This window comes from Danio aesculapii, chromosome 23 (assembly GCF_903798145.1).
Source record: "Danio aesculapii chromosome 23, fDanAes4.1, whole genome shotgun sequence".
In the NCBI taxonomy this organism is placed as follows: Eukaryota; Metazoa; Chordata; class Actinopteri; order Cypriniformes; family Danionidae; genus Danio; species Danio aesculapii.
The window spans coordinates 25,851,202-25,857,201 of NC_079457.1; the positions used below are offsets into that span (position 1 = coordinate 25,851,202).

Sequence of the window (6,000 nt, forward strand, 5' to 3'; positions counted from 1 at the left end):
TAGATGAGATACAGCTGTGGATACTCACCTAAACATCCTTCCGGTATAGCCTAGATGAGATACAGCTGTAGATACTCAACTAAACGTTCCGCTGGGAACGCCTAGATGAGATACAGCTTTAGATACTCAACTAAACATTCCGCTGGTAAAGCCTAGACGAAATCCAGCTGTAGATACTCACCTAAACATCCTTCTGGTAAAGCCTAGACGAGATACAGCTGTAGATACTCACCTGAACAATCCGCTGGTAAAACCTAGATGAGATACAGCTGTGGATACTCGGCTAAATATAACAAAGAGATTCAATTAAATGTTATCATAGCAGAAGATGGTTTCGATCCATCGACCTCTGGGTTATGGGCCCAGCACGCTTCCGCTGCGCCACTCTGCTGCTATAGAAAACATGGGATCCAGCTGTGGACACTTACCTAAACATCCTCCTGATACAGCCTAGATGAGATACAGCTGTGGATACTCACCTAAATTTACTGCTGGTAGAGCCTAGATGAGATACAGCTGTAGATACTCAACTAAACATTCCGCTGGTAAAGCCTAGATGAGATACAGCTGTGGATGCTCACCTAATTTAACAAAGAGATTCAATTAAATGTTATCCTAGCAGAGGATGGTTTCGATCCATCGACCTCTGGGTTATGGGCCCAGCACGCTTCCGCTGCGCCACTCTGTTACTATAGAAAACAGGGGATCCAGCTGTGGACACTTACCTAAACATCCTCCTGATAAAGCCTAGACGAGATTCAGCTGTGGATACTCACCTAAACATCCTTCTGGTAAAGCCTAAATGATATACAGCTGTAGATACTCAAATAAACATTCCGCTGGTGAAGGTGCGGTCACACTTGACTTTTCTTCCCATAGACTTCCATTCATACGCACGCGAATGCGTCAGACCGGAAACGCGGGGTCATGCGTCAAGCTTCGCATGTTGCTGCGGTGCAAAGTTCAAGCTTGGTGAACTCTAACCTGCGAAATCGCATCACTTGGCTGCATGAGACCAATCGAGGATCAAAACAGGACCTCTCTAGGCAAAAATGTAAAACAGAGCAATCACTCGCTTTTTTAAATGTCTAATCATCTTGTTTAATCCCGCCCCTTTTCGCAGCGCCACACGACAGAATTTCGCACACACAAAGCCCGGTGTGACCGTAGCTTAAAGCCTAGATGAGATACAGCTGTGGATACTCACCTGAACATTCCGCTGATAAAGCCTAGATGAGATACAGCTGTGGACACTCACCTAAACATTCCGCTGATAAAGTCTGGATGAGATACAGCTGTGGTTTCTTATTTTTATTTTGCATTTTCCTACTGGTTTTAGGGTGCTCTTATTATACATGACCAGGATTTTTTTAGTCTTTTCCATCACGGTGTCAGGGTTTAACTGCTGAATGGGGATTACGTTACAACTGGCTCCACAGTCTAATTGAAATTTTACTGGTCTTTCTCCTATCAACATGGTTGCAAACAGTTGTTTTCCTGTATGTCCTCCCTCATTTACGAACTAAGGCTTAGGATTTCCTGAAATGGTTCCTCTTCAATTTCTGCCACACTGTGTATTCCTTTTCTCTTAGTTTCTTTTGTTTTACACGTGGCAGCAAAATGGTTTAATTTGCCACATTTTCTGCATTGCTTTCCATAAGCTGGGCAACTCAGTTTTTTCCACTCATGCTGTTTTCCACAAAATTTACACTTTGTAGGAGTTTGTTTTGCACCCTGATTTTGTTTAATTCTCTGTACTGTGTGCACTTCTTCAGCTTTCTGTCCTTCTATGGTCATTACATTCTCTTTTGACAGTTCTGATGCTCTACAAATCCTTATGCATTTCTCAAGCGTCAGTTCAGGCTCTCTTAATAGACGTTCTCTCACATGTGAGTTCAGTATGCCGCAGACAATTCGGTCTCTAATCAGAGAATCTTTAGCTGATCCAAAGTTGCATGTGTCCGCTAGCAGTTTCAAATCAGTAATATACTTATCAATCATTTCGCCTGAGTTTTGATTTCTGGAGAAAAATTTGTATCTCTCTAACGTTTCGTTTGGTGCTGGATTGCAGTGGTTTCTGAACGCCGTTAACAGCCATTCGAGCGTCAGTTCACCGTCAGCCGGGAGGGCGGCGCCTAGCGTCTTACTCAGTTCTCTCCCATGCTTTCCAAGCTTTTGGTATATTCGTCGCATTCCAGTCAAAATTCGCTGGCGGCTTCAATCCGAAAGCACCCTCCATGATCGGCGCACGTCTCTCTTAATTACTTTCTCCGTAGCGATTTACCTCTGCCTTTCACTTTTCTTCTTGGTAATTTACCGCTGCCACCATGTTTATGCTTAGTTCACTCTAATACGCAACTATCACTCTATATATCAATGAATCTCAGACACGCAGGTTTTCACTGTGCTTCCTTTACTTCACATGCATGCGCATAACAATGACGTCATACACTACAAACCAAACATGGTCTGTCACATCCTCCCATCCTGCTGTCTATATACATAGCATATTGTAACAGATACTCACCTAAACATTCCGCTGGTAAAGCCTAGAAGAGATACAGCTGTGGACACTCACCTAAATTTGACAATCAGATTCAATTAAATGTTATCATAGCAGAGGATGGTTTCGATCCATCGACCTCTGGGTTATGGGCCCAGCACACTTCCGCTGCTCCAGAGATTAGGGGATCCAGCTGGACACTCACCTAAACATCCTCCTGATAAAGCCTAGATGAGATACAGCTGTGGATACTCACCTAAATTTACTGCTGCTAATGTCTTGATGAGATACACCTGTGGACACTCAACTGAACATTTCGCTGGTAAACCCTAGATGAGATACAGCTGTGGACACTCACCTAAACATCCTTCTGGTAAAGCCTGGATGAGATACAGCTGTGGATACTCACTTAAATTTAACAAACTGATTCAATTAAATGTTATCCTAGCAGAGGATGGTTTCCATCCATCGACCTCTGGGTTATGGGCCCAGCACACTTCCGCTGCTCCAGAAATTAGGGGATCCAGCTGGACACTCACCTAAACATCCTCCTGATAAAGCCTAGATGAGATACAGCTGTGGATACTCACCTAAATTTACTGCTGCTAATGTCTTGATGAGATACACCTGTGGACACTCAACTGAACATTTCGCTGGTAAAGCCTAGATGAGATACAGCTGTGGACACTCACCTGAACATCATTCTGGTAAAGCCTAGATGAGATACAGCTGTGGATACTCACCTAAACATTCTGCTGGTAAAGCCTAGATGAGATACAGCTGCTGGTAAGGCCTAGATGAGATACAGCTGTGGATACTCACCTAAACATCCTTCTGGTAAAGACTATATGAGATACAGCTGTGGACATTCACCTAAACATTTTGCTGGTAAAGCCTAGATGAGATACAGCTTTGGATACTCACCTAAACATTCCGCTGGTAAAGCCTAGATGAGATACAGCTGTGGATACTCACCTAAATTTAAAAGATTCAATTAAATGTTATCCTAGCAGAGGATGGTTTTGATCCATCGACCTCTGGGTTATGGGCCCAGCACGCTTCCGCTGCGCCACTCTGCTGCTATGGGGATCGGGGGATCCAGCTGTGGACACTCATCTGAACATCCTTCTGGTAAAGCCTAGATACAGCTGTGGATACTCACCTAAACATCCTTCTGGTAAAGACTATATGAGATACAGCTGTGGACACTCACCTAAACATTTTGCTGGTAAGGTCTATATGAGATACAGCTGTGGACACTCACCTAAACATTTTGCTGGTAAAGCCTAGATGAAATACAGCTGCTGGTAAGGCAAAGATGAGATACAGCTGTGGATACTCACCTAAACATTCCGCTTGTAAAGCCTAGATGAGATACAGCTGTGGATACTCACCTAAATTTAACAAAGAGATTCAATTAAATGTTGTCTTAGCAGAGGATGGTTTCGATCCATCGACCTCTGGGTCAAGGGCCCAACACGCTTCCGCTGCGGCACTCTGCTGCTACTGAGAATGGGGGATCCAGCTGTGGACACTCACCTAAACATTCCGCTTGTAAAGCCTAGATGAGATACAGCTGTGGATACTCACCTAAATTTAACAAAGAGATTCAATTAAATGTTGTCTTAGCAGAGGATGGTTTCGATCCATCGACCTCTGGGTTATGGGCCCAGCACGCTTCCGCTGCGCCACTCTGCTGCTACTGAGAACGGGGGATCCAGCTGTGGACACTCACCTAAACATTCCGCTGGTAAAGCCTAGATTAGATACAGCTGCTGGTAAGGCCTAGATGAGATACAGCTGTGGATACTCACCTAAACATTTTGCTGGTAAAGCCTAGATGAGATACAGCTGTGGATACTCACCTAAACATTCCGCCGGTAAAGCCTAGATAAGATACAGCCGCTGGTAAGGCCTAGATGAGATACAGCTGTGGACACTCACCTAAACATTCCACTGGTAAAGCCTAGATGAGATACAGCTTTGGATACTAACCTAAAAATCCTGCTGGTAAGGCCTAGATGAGATACAGCTGTGGACACTCACCTAAACATCCTTCTGGTAAAGCCTAGATGAGATAAAACTGTGGATATTCACCTTAAAATCCTGCTGGTAAAGCGTAGATGAGATACAGCTGTGGATACTCACCTAAATTTGACAATCAGATTCAATTAAATATTATCATAGCAGAGGATGGTTTCGATCCATCGACCTCTGGGTTATGGGCCCAGCACGCTTCCGCTGCGCCAACCTGCTGCTACAGATAATGTGGGATCCAGCTGTGGATACTCACCTAAACATCCTTCTGGTAAAGACTATATGAGATACAGCTGTGGATACTCACCTAAATTTAAAAGATTCAATTAAATGTTATCCTAGCAGAGGATTGTTTTGATCCATCGACCTCTGGGTTAAGGGCCCAGCACGCTTCCGCTGCGCCACTCTGCTGCTATGGGGATCGGGGGATCCAGCTGTGGACACTCATCTGAACATCCTTCTGGTAAAGCCTAGATACAGCTGTGGATACTCACCTAAATATCCTTCTGGTAAAGACTATATGAGATACAGCTGTGGACACTCACCTAAACATTTTGCTGGTAAGGCCTATATGAGATACAGCTGTGGACACTCACCTAAACATTTTGCTGGTAAAGCCTAGATGAAATACAGCTGCTGGTAAGGCAAAGATGAGATACAGCTGTGGACACTCACCTAAACATTCCGCTTGTAAAGCCTAGAAGAGATACGGCTGTGGATACTCACCTAAATTTAACAAAGAGATTCAATTAAATGTTGTCTTAACAGAGGATGGTTTCGATCCATCGACCTCTGGGTTATGGGCCCAGCACGCTTCCACTGCGCCACTCTGCTGCTATTGAGAACGGGGGATCCAGCTGTGGACACTCACCTAAACATTCCGCTTGTAAAGCCTAGATGAGATACAGCTGTGGATACTCACCTAAATTTAACAAAGAGATTCAATTAAATGTTGTCTTAGCAGAGGATGGTTTCGATCCATCGACCTCTGGGTTATGGGCCCAGCACGCTTCCGCTGCGCCACTCTGCTGCTATTGACTCTGCAGCTATGGACACTCACCTAAACATTCCGCTGATAAAGCCTAGATGAGATACAGCTGTGGAAACTCACCTAAATTTACTGCTGGTAAAGCCTGGATGAGATACAGCTCTGGATACTCACCTAAACATCCTTCTGGTAAAGCCTAGATGAGATACAGCTGTGGAAACTCACCTAAATTTACTGCTGGTAAAGCCTGGATGAGATACAGCTCTGGATACTCACCTAAACATCCTTCTGGTAAAGCCTAGATGAGATACAGCTGTGGATACTCACCTAAATTTAACAAAGAGATTCATTTAAATGTTATCCTAGCAGAGGATGGTTTCGATCCATTGACCTCTGGCTTATGGGCCCAGCACGCTTCCGCTGCGCCACTCTGCTGCTACGGAGAACGGGGGGATCCAGCTGTGGACACTCA

The 6,000-nt window shown here is 44.5% G+C and overlaps 1 non-coding gene across 1 annotated transcript; it reads right to left on the minus strand.

Moving 5' to 3' along the window:
• Positions 1-5,302: 5,302 nt before the first annotated feature.
• On the minus strand, positions 5,303-5,374 carry trnam-cau (transfer RNA methionine (anticodon CAU)). The gene has a single exon. It is a non-coding gene; the product is annotated as a tRNA-Met (tRNA).
• Between the last annotated feature and the right edge of the window lie 626 nt (positions 5,375-6,000).